The following is a 15,751-nucleotide window of genomic DNA, read 5'->3' as shown; positions in this document are numbered from 1 at the left end:
ACCCCTGTGGCCTCAACGTCCCGCAAGAAAAAAACGGCTGGAATTGCTCGCAGGGGCCTAAATAGCTTAAAAAGGCAAGCCAGCAAAAGGGGGAGAAGCTTGCAAACAGGGGACCCTAAGTGCTTCAAATGCCAGCAAGAAAAAGGGGTCTGCAATTCCTGATGGTGCCCCAAAGACGCAAAAGCCCGCACAGAAAAAGAGGCTGACATTGCCCGCAGGGTCCCCTATGGGCCTGCAAAAGCCTACAGCACCCGGGATTCCCAGGCGGTCTCCCATCCAAGTACTAACCGAGCCCGACCCTGCTTAGCTTCCGAGATCAGACGAGATCGGGCGTTTTCAGGGTGGTGTGGCCGTAGGCAGCCTCTCCCCTGTCACCACCGCTCTCGGCGCCCCCGCACACTCTGCCCACCCGCACTCAGCCCCAGCCCCCAAAGCCAGGGGCACCATTGTGACGCCCAACCACGCCAGCGCCCCCACGCACACAGCCCCGCACGCCTCTGCCCGCGACGACCCGACACGCGCCCCCCCCGCAAATCCCCCCCCGCCCCCCGGCCTGCGCATAAACAACACCACGCTCCTTCCCTCATGTCCCCCAAAAACAGGAACAGGGTCTCCCATGGACCTGCCCCTCCGCAGCACCCCACCGAGAACAAGAAGTCCGGGACTGCCCGCAAGGACCCCTGTGGCCTCAACGTCCCGCAAGAAAAAAACGGCTGGAATTGCTCGCAGGGGCCTAAATAGCTTAAAAAGGCAAGCCAGCAAAAAGGGGAGAAGCTTGCAAACAGGGGACCCTAAGTGCTTCAAATGCCAGCAAGAAAAAGGGGTCTGCAATTCCTGATGGTGCCCCAAAGACGCAAAAGCCCGCACAGAAAAAGAGGCTGACATTGCCCGCAGGGTCCCCTATGGGCTGGCAAAAGCCTACAGCACCCGGGATTCCCAGGCGGTCTCCCATCCAAGTACTAACCGAGCCCGACCCTGCTTAGCTTCCGAGATCAGACGAGATCGGGCGTTTTCAGGGTGGTGTGGCCGTAGGCAGCCTCTCCCCTGCCACCACCGCTCTCGGCGCCCCCGCACACGCTGCCCACCCGCACTCAGCCCCAGCCCCCAAAGCCAGGGGCACCATTGTGACGCCCAACCACGCCAGCGCCTCCACGCACACAGCCCCGCACGCCTCTGCCCGCGACGACCCGACACGCACCCCCCCGCGCAAATCCCCCCCCCCCGGCCCGCGCAAAAACAACGCCACGCTCCTTCCCTCATGTCCCCCAACAACAGGAACAGGGTCTCCCAGGGACCTGCCCCTCCGCAGGACCCCACCGAGAACAAGAAGTCCGGGACTGCCCGCAAGGACCCCTGTGGCCTCAACGTCCCGCAAGAAAAAAACGGCTGGAATTGCTCGCAGGGGCCTAAATAGCTTAAAAAGGCAAGCCAGCAAAAGGGGGAGAAGCTTGCAAACAGGGGACCCTAAGTGCTTCAAATGCCAGCAAGAAAAAGGGGTCTGCAATTCCTGATGGTGCCCCAAAGACGCAAAAGCCCGCACAGAAAAAGAGGCTGACATTGCCCGCAGGGTCCCCTATGGGCTGGCAAAAGCCTACAGCACCCGGGATTCCCAGGCGGTCTCCCATCCAAGTACTAACCGAGCCCGACCCTGCTTAGCTTCCGAGATCAGACGAGATCGGGCGTTTTCAGGGTGGTGTGGCCGTAGGCAGCCTCTCCCCTGCCACCACCGCTCTCGGCGCCCCCGCACACGCTGCCCACCCGCACTCAGCCCCAGCCCCCAAAGCCAGGGGCACCATTGTGACGCCCAACCACGCCAGCGCCCCCACGCACACAGCCCCGCACGCCTCTGCCCGCGACGACCCGACACGCACCACGCCGCGCAAATCCCCCCCCCCCGGCCCGCGCAAAAACAACGCCACACTCCTTCCCTCATGTCCCCCAACAACAGGAACAGGGTCTCCCATGGACCTGCCCCTCCGCAGCACCCCACCGAGAACAAGAAGTCCGGGACTGCCCGCAAGGACCCCTGTGGCCTCAACGTCCCGCAAGAAAAAAACGGCTGGAATTGCTCGCAGGGGCCTAAATAGCTTAAAAAGGCAAGCCAGCAAAAGGGGGAGAAGCTTGCAAACAGGGGACCCTAAGTGCTTCAAATGCCAGCAAGAAAAAGGGGTCTGCAATTCCTGATGGTGCCCCAAAGACGCAAAAGCCCGCACAGAAAAAGAGGCTGACATTGCCCGCAGGGTCCCCTATGGGCCTGCAAAAGCCTACAGCACCCGGGATTCCCAGGCGGTCTCCCATCCAAGTACTAACCGAGCCCGACCCTGCTTAGCTTCCGAGATCAGACGAGATCGGGCGTTTTCAGGGTGGTGTGGCCGTAGGCAGCCTCTCCCCTGTCACCACCGCTCTCGGCGCCCCCGCACACTCTGCCCACCCGCACTCAGCCCCAGCCCCCAAAGCCAGGGGCACCATTGTGACGCCCAACCACGCCAGCGCCCCCACGCACACAGCCCCGCACGCCTCTGCCCGCGACGACCCGACACGCGCCCCCCCGCAAATCCCCCCCCGCCCCCCGGCCCGCGCATAAACAACACCACGCTCCTTCCCTCATGTCCCCCAAAAACAGGAACAGGGTCTCCCATGGACCTGCCCCTCCGCAGCACCCCACCGAGAACAAGAAGTCCGGGACTGCCCGCAAGGACCCCTGTGGCCTCAACGTCCCGCAAGAAAAAAACGGCTGGAATTGCTCGCAGGGGCCTAAATAGCTTAAAAAGGCAAGCCAGCAAAAGGGGAGAAGCTTGCAAACAGGGGACCCTAAGTGCTTCAAATGCCAGCAAGAAAAAGGGGTCTGCAATTCCTGATGGTGCCCCAAAGACGCAAAAGCCCGCACAGAAAAAGAGGCTGACATTGCCCGCAGGGTCCCCTATGGGCTGGCAAAAGCCTACAGCACCCGGGATTCCCAGGCGGTCTCCCATCCAAGTACTAACCGAGCCCGACCCTGCTTAGCTTCCGAGATCAGACGAGATCGGGCGTTTTCAGGGTGGTGTGGCCGTAGGCAGCCTCTCCCCTGCCACCACCGCTCTCGGCGCCCCCGCACACGCTGCCCACCCGCACTCAGCCCCAGCCCCCAAAGCCAGGGGCACCATTGTGACGCCCAACCACGCCAGCGCCCCCACGCACACAGCCCCGCACACCTCTGCCCGCGACGACCCGACACGCACCCCCCCCCGCAAATCCCCCCCCCACCTCCGGCCCGCGCAAAAACAACGCCACGCTCCTTCCCTCATGTCCCCCAACAACAGGAACAGGGTCTCCCAGGGACCTGCCCCTCCGCAGCACCCCACCGAGAACAAGAAGTCCGGGACTGCCCGCAAGGACCCCTGTGGCCTCAACGTCCCGCAAGAAAAAAACGGCTGGAATTGCTCGCAGGGGCCTAAATAGCTTAAAAAGGCAAGCCAGCAAAAGGGGGAGAAGCTTGCAAACAGGGGACCCTAAGTGCTTCAAATGCCAGCAAGAAAAAGGGGTCTGCAATTCCTGATGGTGCCCCAAAGACGCAAAAGCCCGCACAGAAAAAGAGGCTGACATTGCCCGCAGGGTCCCCTATGGGCTGGCAAAAGCCTACAGCACCCGGGATTCCCAGGCGGTCTCCCATCCAAGTACTAACCGAGCCCGAGCCCGACCCTGCTTCGCTTCCGAGATCAGACGAGTTCGGGCGTTTTCAGGGTGGTGTGGCCGTAGGCAGCCTCTCCCCTGCCACCACCGCTCTCGGCGCCCCCGCACACGCTGCCCACCCGCACTCAGCCCCAGCCCCCAAAGCCAGGGGCACCATTGTGACGCCCAACCACGCCAGCGCCCCCACGCACACAGCCCCGCACGCCTCTGCCCGCGACGACCCGACACGCACCCCCCCCCGCAAATCCCCCCCCCCCGGCCCGCGCAAAAACAACGCCACGCTCCTTCCCTCATGTCCCCCAACAACAGGAACAGGGTCTCCCAGGGACCTGCCCCTCCGCAGCACCCCACCGAGAACAAGAAGTCCGGGACTGCCCGCAAGGACCCCTGTGGCCTCAACGTCCCGCAAGAAAAAAACGGCTGGAATTGCTCGCAGGGGCCTAAATAGCTTAAAAAGGCAAGCCAGCAAAAGGGGGAGAAGCTTGCAAACAGGGGACCCTAAGTGCTTCAAATGCCAGCAAGAAAAAGGGGTCTGCAATTCCTGATGGTGCCCCAAAGACGCAAAAGCCCGCACAGAAAAAGAGGCTGACATTGCCCGCAGGGTCCCCTATGGGCCTGCAAAAGCCTACAGCACCCGGGATTCCCAGGCGGTCTCCCATCCAAGTACTAACCGAGCCCGACCCTGCTTAGCTTCCGAGATCAGACGAGATCGGGCGTTTTCAGGGTGGTGTGGCCGTAGGCAGCCTCTCCCCTGCCACCACCGCTCTCGGCGCCCCCGCACACGCTGCCCACCCGCACTCAGCCCCAGCCCCCAAAGCCAGGGGCACCACTGTGACGCCCAACCACGCCAGCGCCCCCACGCACACAGCCCCGCACGCCTCTGCCCGCGACGACCCGACACGCGCCCCCCCGCAAATCCCCCCCCGCCCCCCGGCCCGCGCATAAACAACACCACGCTCCTTCCCTCATGTCCCCCAAAAACAGGAACAGGGTCTCCCATGGACCTGCCCCTCCGCAGCACCCCACCGAGAACAAGAAGTCCGGGACTGCCCGCAAGGACTCCTGTGGCCTCAACGTCCCGCAAGAAAAAAACGGCTGGAATTGCTCGCAGGGGCCTAAATAGCTTAAAAAGGCAAGCCAGCAAAAGGGGGAGAAGCTTGCAAACAGGGGACCCTAAGTGCTTCAAATGCCAGCAAGAAAAAGGGGTCTGCAATTCCTGATGGTGCCCCAAAGACGCAAAAGCCCGCACAGAAAAAGAGGCTGACATTGCCCGCAGGGTCCCCTATGGGCTGGCAAAAGCCTACAGCACCCGGGATTCCCAGGCGGTCTCCCATCCAAGTACTAACCGAGCCCGACCCTGCTTAGCTTCCGAGATCAGACGAGATCGGGCGTTTTCAGGGTGGTGTGGCCGTAGGCACCCTCTCCCCTGCCACCACCGCTCTCGGCGCCCCCGCACACGCTGCCCACCCGCACTCAGCCCCAGCCCCCAAAGCCAGGGGCACCATTGTGACGCCCAACCACGCCAGCGCCCCCACGCACACAGCCCCGCACGCCTCTGCCCGCGACGACCCGACACGCACCCCCCCGCAAATCCCCCCCCGCCCCCCGGTCCGCGCATAAACAACACCACGCTCCTTCCCTCATGTCCCCCAACAACAGGAACAGGGTCTCCCAGGGACCTGCCCCTCCGCAGCACCCCACCGAGAACAAGAAGTCCGGGACTGCCCGCAAGGACCCCTGTGGCCTCAACGTCCCGCAAGAAAAAAACGGCTGGAATTGCTCCCAGGGGCCTAAATAGCTTAAAAAGGCAAGCCAGCAAAAGGGGGAGAAGCTTGCAAACAGGGGACCCTAAGTGCTTCAAATGCCAGCAAGAAAAAGGGGTCTGCAATTCCTGATGGTGCCCCAAAGACGCAAAAGCCCGCACAGAAAAAGAGGCTGACATTGCCCGCAGGGTCCCCTATGGGCTGGCAAAAGCCTACAGCACCCGGGATTCCCAGGCGGTCTCCCATCCAAGTACTAACCGAGCCCGACCCTGCTTAGCTTCCGAGATCAGACGAGATCGGGCGTTTTCAGGGTGGTGTGGCCGTAGGCAGCCTCTCCCCTGCCACCACCGCTCTCGGCGCCCCCGCACACGCTGCCCACCCGCACTCAGCCCCAGCCCCCAAAGCCAGGGGCACCATTGTGACGCCCAACCACGCCAGCGCCCCCACGCACACAGTCCCGCACGCCTCTGCCCGCGACGACCCGACACGCACCCCCCCCCGCAAATCCCCCCCCGCCCGCCGGCCCGCGCATAAACAACACCACGCTCCTTCCCTCATGTCCCCCAAAAACAGGAACAGGGTCTCCCATGGACCTGCCCCTCCGCAGCACCCCACCGAGAACAAGAAGTCCGGGACTGCCCGCAAGGACTCCTGTGGCCTCAACGTCCCGCAAGAAAAAAACGGCTGGAATTGCTCGCAGGGCCCTAAATAGCTTAAAAAGGCAAGCCAGCAAAAGGGGGAGAAGCTTGCAAACAGGGGACCCTAAGTGCTTCAAATGCCAGCAAGAAAAAGGGGTCTGCAATTCCTGATGGTGCCCCAAAGACGCAAAAGCCCGCACAGAAAAAGAGGCTGACATTGCCCGCAGGGTCCCCTATGGGCTGGCAAAAGCCTACAGCACCCGGGATTCCCAGGCGGTCTCCCATCCAAGTACTAACCGAGCCCGACCCTGCTTAGCTTCCGAGATCAGACGAGATCGGGCGTTTTCAGGAGGTGTGGCCGTAGGCAGCCTCTCCCCTGCCACCACCGCTCTCGGCGCCCCCGCACACGCTGCCCACCCGCACTCAGCCCCAGCCCCCAAAGCCAGGGGCACCATTGTGACGCCCAACCACGCCAGCGCCTCCACGCACACAGCCCCGCACGCCTCTGCCCGCGACGACCCGACACGCACCCCCCCCCCGCAAATCCCCCCCCGCCCCCCGGCCCGCGCATAAACAACACCACGCTCCTTCCCTCATGTCCCCCAACAACAGGAACAGGGTCTCCCATGGACCTGCCCCTCCGCAGCACCCCACCGAGAACAAGAAGTCCGGGACTGCCCGCAAGGACCCCTGTGGCCTCAACGTCCCGCAAGAAAAAAACGGCTGGAATTGCTCGCAGGGGCCTAAATAGCTTAAAAAGGCAAGCCAGCAAAAGGGGGAGAAGCTTGCAAACAGGGGACCCTAAGTGCTTCAAATGCCAGCAAGAAAAAGGGGTCTGCAATTCCTGATGGTGCCCCAAAGACGCAAAAGCCCGCACAGAAAAAGAGGCTGACATTGCCCGCAGGGTCCCCTATGGGCTGGCAAAAGCCTACAGCACCCGGGATCCCCAGGCGGTCTCCCATCCAAGTACTAACCGAGCCCGAGCCCGACCCTGCTTAGCTTCCGAGATCAGACGAGATCGGGCGTTTTCAGGGTGGTGTGGCCGTAGGCAGCCTCTCCCCTGCCACCACCGCTCTCGGCGCCCCCGCACACGCTGCCCACCCGCACTCAGCCCCAGCCCCCAAAGCCAGGGGCACCATTGTGACGCCCAACCACGCCAGCGCCCCCACGCACACAGCCCCGCACGCCTCTGCCCGCGACGACCCGACACGCACCCCCCCGCGCAAATCCCCCCCCCCCCCGGCCCGCGCATAAACAACGCCACGCTCCTTCCCTCATGTCCCCCAACAACAGGAACAGGGTCTCCCATGGACCTGCCCCTCCGCAGCACCCCACCGAGAACAAGAAGTCCGGGACTGCCCGCAAGGACCCCTGTGGCCTCAACGTCCCGCAAGAAAAAAAACGGCTGGAATTGCTCGCAGGGGCCTAAATAGCTTAAAAAGGCAAGCCAGCAAAAGGGGGAGAACCTTGCAAACAGGGGACCCTAAGTGCTTCAAATGCCAGCAAGAAAAAGGGGTCTGCAATTCCTGATGGTGCCCCAAAGACGCAAAAGCCCGCACAGAAAAAGAGGCTGACATTGCCCGCAGGGTCCCCTATGGGCTGGCAAAAGCCTACAGCACCCGGGATTCCCAGGCGGTCTCCCATCCAAGTACTAACCGAGCCCGACCCTGCTTAGCTTCCGAGATCAGACGAGATCGGGCGTTTTCAGGGTGGTGTGGCCGTAGGCAGCCTCTCCCCTGCCACCACCGCTCTCGGCGCCCCCGCACACGCTGCCCACCCGCACTCAGCCCCAGCCCCCAAAGCCAGGGGCACCATTGTGACGCCCAACCACGCCAGCGCCCCCACGCACACAGCCCCGCACGCCTCTGCCCGCGACGACCCGACACGCACCCCCCCCCGCAAATCCCCCCCCCCCCCCGGCCCGCGCAAAAACAACGCCACGCTCCTTCCCTCATGTCCCCCAACAACAGGAACAGGGTCTCCCAGGGACCTGCCCCTCCGCAGCACCCCACCGAGAACAAGAAGTCCGGGACTGCCCGCAAGGACCCCTGTGGCCTCAACGTCCCGCAAGAAAAAAACGGCTGGAATTGCTCGCAGGGGCCTAAATAGCTTAAAAAGGCAAGCCAGCAAAAGGGGGAGAAGCTTGCAAACAGGGGACCCTAAGTGCTTCAAATGCCAGCAAGAAAAAGGGGTCTGCAATTCCTGATGGTGCCCCAAAGACGCAAAAGCCCGCACAGAAAAAGAGGCTGACATTGCCCGCAGGGTCCCCTATGGGCTGGCAAAAGCCTACAGCACCCGGGATTCCCAGGCGGTCTCCCATCCAAGTACTAACCGAGCCCGACCCTGCTTAGCTTCCGAGATCAGACGAGATCGGGCGTTTTCAGGGTGGTGTGGCCGTAGGCAGCCTCTCCCCTGCCACCACCGCTCTCGGCGCCCCCGCACACGCTGCCCACCCGCACTCAGCCCCAGCCCCCAAAGCCAGGGGCACCATTGTGACGCCCAACCACGCCAGCGCCCCCACGCACACAGCCCCGCACGCCTCTGCCCGCGACGACCCGACACGCACTCCCCGCGCAAATCCCCCCCCCCGGCCCGCGCAAAAACAACGCCACGCTCCTTCTCTCATGTCCCCCAACAACAGGAACAGGGTCTCCCAGGGACCTGCCCCTCCGCAGCACCCCACCGAGAACAAGAAGTCCGGGACTGCCCGCAAGGACCCCTGTGGCCTCAACGTCCCGCAAGAAAAAAACGGCTGGAATTGCTCGCAGGGGCCTAAATAGCTTAAAAAGGCAAGCCAGCAAAAGGGGGAGAAGCTTGCAAACAGGGGACCCTAAGTGCTTCAAATGCCAGCAAGAAAAAGGGGTCTGCAATTCCTGATGGTGCCCCAAAGACGCAAAAGCCCGCACAGAAAAAGAGGCTGACATTGCCCGCAGGGTCCCCTATGGGCTGGCAAAAGCCTACAGCACCCGGGATCCCCAGGCGGTCTCCCATCCAAGTACTAACCGAGCCCGAGCCCGACCCTGCTTAGCTTCCGAGATCAGACGAGATCGGGCGTTTTCAGGGTGGTGTGGCCGTAGGCACCCTCTCCCCTGCCACCACCGCTCTCGGCGCCCCCGCACACGCTGCCCACCCGCACTCAGCCCCAGCCCCCAAAGCCAGGGGCACCATTGTGACGCCCAACCACGCCAGCGCCCCCACGCACACAGCCCCGCACGCCTCTGCCCGCGACGACCCGACACGCACCCCCCCGCAAATCCCCCCCCGCCCCCCGGTCCGCGCATAAACAACACCACGCTCCTTCCCTCATGTCCCCCAACAACAGGAACAGGGTCTCCCAGGGACCTGCCCCTCCGCAGCACCCCACCGAGAACAAGAAGTCCGGGACTGCCCGCAAGGACCCCTGTGGCCTCAACGTCCCGCAAGAAAAAAAACGGCTGGAATTGCTCGCAGGGGCCTAAATAGCTTAAAAAGGCAAGCCAGCAAAAGGGGGAGAAGCTTGCAAACAGGGGACCCTAAGTGCTTCAAATGCCAGCAAGAAAAAGGGGTCTGCAATTCCTGATGGTGCCCCAAAGACGCAAAAGCCCGCACAGAAAAAGAGGCTGACATTGCCCGCAGGGTCCCCTATGGGCTGGCAAAAGCCTACAGCACCCGGGATTCCCAGGCGGTCTCCCATCCAAGTACTAACCGAGCCCGACCCTGCTTAGCTTCCGAGATCAGACGAGATCGGGCGTTTTCAGGGTGGTGTGGCCGTAGGCAGCCTCTCCCCTGCCACCACCGCTCTCGGCGCCCCCGCACACGCTGCCCACCCGCACTCAGCCCCAGCCCCCAAAGCCAGGGGCACCATTGTGACGCCCAACCACGCCAGCGCCTCCACGCACACAGCCCCGCACGCCTCTGCCCGCGACGACCCGACACGCACCCCCCCCCGCAAATCCCCCCCCACCCCCCGGCCCGCGCATAAACAACACCACGCTCCTTCCCTCATGTCCCCCAAAAACAGGAACAGGGTCTCCCATGGACCTGCCCCTCCGCAGCACCCCACCGAGAACAAGAAGTCCGGGACTGCCCGCAAGGACTCCTGTGGCCTCAACGTCCCGCAAGAAAAAAAACGGCTGGAATTGCTCGCAGGGCCCTAAATAGCTTAAAAAGGCAAGCCAGCAAAAGGGGGAGAAGCTTGCAAACAGGGACCCTAAGTGCTTCAAATGCCAGCAAGAAAAAGGGGTCTGCAATTCCTGATGGTGCCCCAAAGACGCAAAAGCCCGCACAGAAAAAGAGGCTGACATTGCCCGCAGGGTCCCCTATGGGCTGGCAAAAGCCTACAGCACCCGGGATTCCCAGGCGGTCTCCCATCCAAGTACTAACCGAGCCCGACCCTGCTTAGCTTCCGAGATCAGACGAGATCGGGCGTTTTCAGGGTGGTGTGGCCGTAGGCAGCCTCTCCCCTGCCACCACCGCTCTCGGCGCCCCCGCACACGCTGCCCACCCGCACTCAGCCCCAGCCCCCAAAGCCAGGGGCACCATTGTGACGCCCAACCACGCCAGCGCCTCCACGCACACAGCCCCGCACGCCTCTGCCCGCGACGACCCGACACGCACCCCCCCCCCGCAAATCCCCCCCCGCCCCCCGGCCCGCGCATAAACAACACCACGCTCCTTCCCTCATGTCCCCCAACAACAGGAACAGGGTCTCCCATGGACCTGCCCCTCCGCAGCACCCCACCGAGAACAAGAAGTCCGGGACTGCCCGCAAGGACCCCTGTGGCCTCAACGTCCCGCAAGAAAAAAACGGCTGGAATTGCTCGCAGGGGCCTAAATAGCTTAAAAAGGCAAGCCAGCAAAAGGGGGAGAAGCTTGCAAACAGGGGACCCTAAGTGCTTCAAATGCCAGCAAGAAAAAGGGGTCTGCAATTCCTGATGGTGCCCCAAAGACGCAAAAGCCCGCACAGAAAAAGAGGCTGACATTGCCCGCAGGGTCCCCTATGGGCTGGCAAAAGCCTACAGCACCCGGGATCCCCAGGCGGTCTCCCATCCAAGTACTAACCGAGCCCGAGCCCGACCCTGCTTAGCTTCCGAGATCAGACGAGATCGGGCGTTTTCAGGGTGGTGTGGCCGTAGGCAGCCTCTCCCCTGCCACCACCGCTCTCGGCGCCCCCGCACACGCTGCCCACCCGCACTCAGCCCCAGCCCCCAAAGCCAGGGGCACCATTGTGACGCCCAACCACGCCAGCGCCCCCACGCACACAGCCCCGCACGCCTCTGCCCGCGACGACCCGACACGCACCCCCCGCGCAAATCCCCCCCCCCCCGGCCCGCGCATAAACAACGCCACGCTCCTTCCCTCATGTCCCCCAACAACAGGAACAGGTCTCCCATGGACCTGCCCCTCCGCAGCACCCCACCGAGAACAAGAAGTCCGGGACTGCCCGCAAGGACCCCTGTGGCCTCAACGTCCCGCAAGAAAAAAACGGCTGGAATTGCTCGCAGGGGCCTAAATAGCTTAAAAAGGCAAGCCAGCAAAAAGGGGGAGAACCTTGCAAACAGGGGACCCTAAGTGCTTCAAATGCCAGCAAGAAAAAGGGTCTGCAATTCCTGATGGTGCCCCAAAGACGCAAAAGCCCGCACAGAAAAAGAGGCTGACATTGCCCGCAGGGTCCCCTATGGGCTGGCAAAAGCCTACAGCACCCGGGATTCCCAGGCGGTCTCCCATCCAAGTACTAACCGAGCCCGAGCCCGACCCTGCTTAGCTTCCGAGATCAGACGAGATCGGGCGTTTTCAGGGTGGTGTGGCCGTAGGCACCCTCTCCCCTGCCACCACCGCTCTCGGCGCCCCCGCACACGCTGCCCACCCGCACTCAGCCCCAGCCCCCAAGCCAGGGGCACCATTGTGACGCCCAACCACGCCAGCGCCCCCACGCACACAGCCCCGCACGCCTCTGCCCGCGACGACCCGACACGCGCCCCCCCCGCAAATCCCCCCCCGCCCCCGGTCCGCGCATAAACAACACCACGCTCCTTCCCTCATGTCCCCCAACAACAGGAACAGGGTCTCCCATGGACCTGCCCCTCCGCAGCACCCCACCGAGAACAAGAAGTCCGGGACTGCCCGCAAGGACTCCTGTGGCCTCAACGTCCCGCAAGAAAAAAACGGCTGGAATTGCTCGCAGGGCCCTAAATAGCTTAAAAAGGCAAGCCAGCAAAAGGGGGAGAAGCTTGCAAACAGGGGACCCTAAGTGCTTCAAATGCCAGCAAGAAAAAGGGGTCTGCAATTCCTGATGGTGCCCCAAAGACGCAAAAGCCCGCACAGAAAAAGAGGCTGACATTGCCCGCAGGGTCCCCTATGGGCTGGCAAAAGCCTACAGCACCCGGGATTCCCAGGCGGTCTCCCATCCAAGTACTAACCGAGCCCGACCCTGCTTAGCTTCCGAGATCAGACGAGATCGGGCGTTTTCAGGGTGGTGTGGCCGTAGGCAGCCTCTCCCCTGCCACCACCGCTCTCGGCGCCCCCGCACACGCTGCCCACCCGCACTCAGCCCCAGCCCCCAAAGCCAGGGGCACCATTGTGACGCCCAACCACGCCAGCGCCTCCACGCACACAGCCCCGCACGCCTCTGCCCGCGACGACCCGACACGCACCCCCCCCGCAAATCCCCCCCGCCCCCCGGCCCGCGCATAAACAACACCACGCTCCTTCCCTCATGTCCCCCAACAACAGGAACAGGGTCTCCCATGGACCTGCCCCTCCGCAGCACCCCACCGAGAACAAGAAGTCCGGGACTGCCCGCAAGGACCCCTGTGGCCTCAACGTCCCGCAAGAAAAAAACGGCTGGAATTGCTCGCAGGGGCCTAAATAGCTTAAAAAGGCAAGCCAGCAAAAGGGGGAGAAGCTTGCAAACAGGGGACCCTAAGTGCTTCAAATGCCAGCAAGAAAAAAGGGGTCTGCAATTCCTGATGGTGCCCCAAAGACGCAAAAGCCCGCACAGAAAAAGAGGCTGACATTGCCCGCAGGGTCCCTATGGGCTGGCAAAAGCCTACAGCACCCGGGATCCCCAGGCGGTCTCCCATCCAAGTACTAACCGAGCCCGAGCCCGACCCTGCTTAGCTTCCGAGATCAGACGAGATCGGGCGTTTTCAGGGTGGTGTGGCCGTAGGCAGCCTCTCCCCTGCCACCACCGCTCTCGGCGCCCCCGCACACGCTGCCCACCCCGATCAGCCCCAGCCCCCAAAGCCAGGGGCACCATTGTGACGCCCAACCACGCCAGCGCCTCCACGCACACAGCCCCGCACGCCTCTGCCCGCGACGACCCGACACGCACCCCCCCCCGCAAATCCCCCCCCGCCCCCCGGCCCGCGCATAAACAACACCACGCTCCTTCCCTCATGTCCCCCAACAACAGGAACAGGGTCTCCCATGGACCTGCCCCTCCGCAGCACCCCACCGAGAACAAGAAGTCCGGGACTGCCCGCAAGGACCCCTGTGGCCTCAACGTCCCGCAAGAAAAAAACGGCTGGAATTGCTCGCAGGGGCCTAAATAGCTTAAAAAGGCAAGCCAGCAAAAGGGGAGAAGCTTGCAAACAGGGGACCCTAAGTGCTTCAAATGCCAGCAAGAAAAAGGGGTCTGCAATTCCTGATGGTGCCCCAAAGACGCAAAAGCCCGCACAGAAAAAGAGGCTGACATTGCCCGCAGGGTCCCCTATGGGCTGGCAAAAGCCTACAGCACCCGGGATCCCCAGGGCGGTCTCCCATCCAAGTACTAACCGAGCCCGAGCCCGACCCTGCTTAGCTTCCGAGATCAGACGAGATCGGGCGTTTTCAGGGTGGTGTGGCCGTAGGCAGCCTCTCCCCTGCCACCACCGCTCTCGGCGCCCCCGCACACGCTGCCCACCCGCACTCAGCCCCAGCCCCCAAAGCCAGGGGCACCATTGTGACGCCCAACCACGCCAGCGCCCCCCACGCACACAGCCCCGCACGCCTCTGCCCGCGACGACCCGACACGCGCCCCCCCGCAAATCCCCCCCCGCCCCCCGGTCCGCGCATAAACAACACCACGCTCCTTCCCTCATGTCCCCCAACAACAGGAACAGGGTCTCCCATGGACCTGCCCCTCCGCAGCACCCCACCGAGAACAAGAAGTCCGGGACTGCCCGCAAGGACTCCTGTGGCCTCAACGTCCCGCAAGAAAAAAACGGCTGGAATTGCTCGCAGGGCCCTAAATAGCTTAAAAAGGCAAGCCAGCAAAAGGGGGAGAAGCTTGCAAACAGGGGACCCTAAGTGCTTCAAATGCCAGCAAGAAAAAGGGGTCTGCAATTCCTGATGGTGCCCCAAAGACGCAAAAGCCCGCACAGAAAAAGAGGCTGACATTGCCCGCAGGGTCCCCTATGGGCTGGCAAAAGCCTACAGCACCCGGGATTCCCAGGCGGTCTCCCATCCAAGTACTAACCGAGCCCGACCCTGCTTAGCTTCCGAGATCAGACGAGATCGGGCGTTTTCAGGGTGGTGTGGCCGTAGGCAGCCTCTCCCCCTGCCACCACCGCTCTCGGCGCCCCCGCACACGCTGCCCACCCGCACTCAGCCCCAGCCCCCAAAGCCAGGGGCACCATTGTGACGCCCAACCACGCCAGCGCCCCCACGCACACAGCCCCGCACGCCTCTGCCCGCGACGACCCGACACGCACCCCCCCCGCAAATCCCCCCCCCCCCCCGGCCCGCGCAAAAACAACGCCACGCTCCTTCCCTCATGTCCCCCAACAACAGGAACAGGGTCTCCAGGGACCCTGCCCCTCCGCAGCACCCCACCGAGAACAAGAAGTCCGGGACTGCCCGCAAGGACCCCTGTGGCCTCAACGTCCCGCAAGAAAAAAAACGGCTGGAATTGCTCGCAGGGGCCTAAATAGCTTAAAAAGGCAAGCCAGCAAAAGGGGGAGAAGCTTGCAAACAGGGGACCCTAAGTGCTTCAAATGCCAGCAAGAAAAAGGGGTCTGCAATTCCTGATGGTGCCCCAAAGACGCAAAAGCCCGCACAGAAAAAGAGGCTGACATTGCCCGCAGGGTCCCCTATGGGCTGGCAAAAGCCTACAGCACCCGGGATTCCCAGGCGGTCTCCCATCCAAGTACTAACCGAGCCCGACCCTGCTTAGCTTCCGAGATCAGACGAGATCGGGCGTTTTCAGGGTGGTGTGGCCGTAGGCAGCCTCTCCCCTGCCACCACCGCTCTCGGCGCCCCCGCACACGCTGCCCACCCGCACTCAGCCCCAGCCCCCAAAGCCAGGGGCACCATTGTGACGCCCAACCACGCCAGCGCCCCCACGCACACAGCCCCGCACGCCTCTGCCCGCGACGACCCGACACGCACTCCCCCGCGCAAATCCCCCCCCCCCGGCCCGCGCAAAAACAACGCCACGCTCCTTCTCTCATGTCCCCCAACAACAGGAACAGGGTCTCCAGGGACCTGCCCCTCCGCAGCACCCCACCGAGAACAAGAAGTCCGGGACTGCCCGCAAGGACCCCTGTGGCCTCAACGTCCCGCAAGAAAAAAACGGCTGGAATTGCTCGCAGGGGCCTAAAATAGCTTAAAAAGGCAAGCCAGCAAAAGGGGGAGAAGCTTGCAAACAGGGGACCCTAGTGCTGTACATTTGCCAGCCAGAAAAGGGGTCCCTGCGGGCAATGTCAGCCTCTTTTTCTGTGC

General features: G+C 63.0%; 16 non-coding genes and 7 pseudogenes across 16 annotated transcripts; all 23 read right to left on the bottom strand.

Moving 5' to 3' along the window:
* Window positions 1–239: 239 nt before the first annotated feature.
* Window positions 240–358, bottom strand: LOC133264534 (5S ribosomal RNA). Its single transcript, XR_009741683.1, has one exon. It is a non-coding gene; the product is annotated as a 5S ribosomal RNA (ribosomal RNA).
* Window positions 359–915: 557 nt separating this feature from the next.
* Window positions 916–1,034, bottom strand: LOC133264533 (5S ribosomal RNA). The gene has a single exon (XR_009741682.1). It is a non-coding gene; the product is annotated as a 5S ribosomal RNA (ribosomal RNA).
* A 554-nt stretch (window positions 1,035–1,588) lies between these two features.
* LOC133264525 (5S ribosomal RNA) lies at window positions 1,589–1,707 on the bottom strand. The gene has a single exon (XR_009741681.1). It is a non-coding gene; the product is annotated as a 5S ribosomal RNA (ribosomal RNA).
* A 554-nt stretch (window positions 1,708–2,261) lies between these two features.
* Window positions 2,262–2,380, bottom strand: LOC133264514 (5S ribosomal RNA). The gene has a single exon (XR_009741680.1). It is a non-coding gene; the product is annotated as a 5S ribosomal RNA (ribosomal RNA).
* A 555-nt stretch (window positions 2,381–2,935) lies between these two features.
* LOC133264502 (5S ribosomal RNA) lies at window positions 2,936–3,054 on the bottom strand. Its single transcript, XR_009741679.1, has one exon. It is a non-coding gene; the product is annotated as a 5S ribosomal RNA (ribosomal RNA).
* Window positions 3,055–3,612: 558 nt separating this feature from the next.
* LOC133264516 (5S ribosomal RNA) lies at window positions 3,613–3,737 on the bottom strand (annotated as a pseudogene).
* Window positions 3,738–4,291: 554 nt separating this feature from the next.
* LOC133264490 (5S ribosomal RNA) lies at window positions 4,292–4,410 on the bottom strand. Its single transcript, XR_009741677.1, has one exon. It is a non-coding gene; the product is annotated as a 5S ribosomal RNA (ribosomal RNA).
* Window positions 4,411–4,966: 556 nt separating this feature from the next.
* On the bottom strand, window positions 4,967–5,085 carry LOC133264479 (5S ribosomal RNA). Its single transcript, XR_009741676.1, has one exon. It is a non-coding gene; the product is annotated as a 5S ribosomal RNA (ribosomal RNA).
* A 556-nt stretch (window positions 5,086–5,641) lies between these two features.
* On the bottom strand, window positions 5,642–5,760 carry LOC133264467 (5S ribosomal RNA). Its single transcript, XR_009741671.1, has one exon. It is a non-coding gene; the product is annotated as a 5S ribosomal RNA (ribosomal RNA).
* Window positions 5,761–6,318: 558 nt separating this feature from the next.
* Window positions 6,319–6,436, bottom strand: LOC133264471 (5S ribosomal RNA). The gene has a single exon (XR_009741675.1). It is a non-coding gene; the product is annotated as a 5S ribosomal RNA (ribosomal RNA).
* A 559-nt stretch (window positions 6,437–6,995) lies between these two features.
* LOC133264506 (5S ribosomal RNA) lies at window positions 6,996–7,120 on the bottom strand (annotated as a pseudogene).
* Window positions 7,121–7,677: 557 nt separating this feature from the next.
* On the bottom strand, window positions 7,678–7,796 carry LOC133264456 (5S ribosomal RNA). The gene has a single exon (XR_009741660.1). It is a non-coding gene; the product is annotated as a 5S ribosomal RNA (ribosomal RNA).
* A 557-nt stretch (window positions 7,797–8,353) lies between these two features.
* On the bottom strand, window positions 8,354–8,472 carry LOC133264444 (5S ribosomal RNA). The gene has a single exon (XR_009741649.1). It is a non-coding gene; the product is annotated as a 5S ribosomal RNA (ribosomal RNA).
* Window positions 8,473–9,024: 552 nt separating this feature from the next.
* On the bottom strand, window positions 9,025–9,149 carry LOC133264505 (5S ribosomal RNA; annotated as a pseudogene).
* A 557-nt stretch (window positions 9,150–9,706) lies between these two features.
* On the bottom strand, window positions 9,707–9,825 carry LOC133264569 (5S ribosomal RNA). The gene has a single exon (XR_009741717.1). It is a non-coding gene; the product is annotated as a 5S ribosomal RNA (ribosomal RNA).
* Window positions 9,826–10,383: 558 nt separating this feature from the next.
* Window positions 10,384–10,502, bottom strand: LOC133264558 (5S ribosomal RNA). Its single transcript, XR_009741706.1, has one exon. It is a non-coding gene; the product is annotated as a 5S ribosomal RNA (ribosomal RNA).
* A 559-nt stretch (window positions 10,503–11,061) lies between these two features.
* On the bottom strand, window positions 11,062–11,186 carry LOC133264504 (5S ribosomal RNA; annotated as a pseudogene).
* A 553-nt stretch (window positions 11,187–11,739) lies between these two features.
* LOC133264472 (5S ribosomal RNA) lies at window positions 11,740–11,864 on the bottom strand (annotated as a pseudogene).
* Window positions 11,865–12,419: 555 nt separating this feature from the next.
* Window positions 12,420–12,538, bottom strand: LOC133264546 (5S ribosomal RNA). The gene has a single exon (XR_009741695.1). It is a non-coding gene; the product is annotated as a 5S ribosomal RNA (ribosomal RNA).
* A 556-nt stretch (window positions 12,539–13,094) lies between these two features.
* LOC133264503 (5S ribosomal RNA) lies at window positions 13,095–13,219 on the bottom strand (annotated as a pseudogene).
* A 556-nt stretch (window positions 13,220–13,775) lies between these two features.
* LOC133264528 (5S ribosomal RNA) lies at window positions 13,776–13,901 on the bottom strand (annotated as a pseudogene).
* A 557-nt stretch (window positions 13,902–14,458) lies between these two features.
* LOC133264535 (5S ribosomal RNA) lies at window positions 14,459–14,577 on the bottom strand. Its single transcript, XR_009741684.1, has one exon. It is a non-coding gene; the product is annotated as a 5S ribosomal RNA (ribosomal RNA).
* A 558-nt stretch (window positions 14,578–15,135) lies between these two features.
* LOC133264438 (5S ribosomal RNA) lies at window positions 15,136–15,254 on the bottom strand. Its single transcript, XR_009741643.1, has one exon. It is a non-coding gene; the product is annotated as a 5S ribosomal RNA (ribosomal RNA).
* Between the last annotated feature and the right edge of the window lie 497 nt (window positions 15,255–15,751).

This window comes from Pezoporus flaviventris, unplaced genomic scaffold (genome assembly GCF_033815535.1).
Source record: "Pezoporus flaviventris isolate CSIRO_AGI_PZ_B2104156 unplaced genomic scaffold, CSIRO_AGI_Pfla_v1 ptg000856l, whole genome shotgun sequence".
Lineage (NCBI taxonomy): Eukaryota > Metazoa > Chordata > Aves > Psittaciformes > Psittacidae > Pezoporus > Pezoporus flaviventris.
This window is presented reverse-complemented; position numbering and strand designations above follow the sequence as displayed.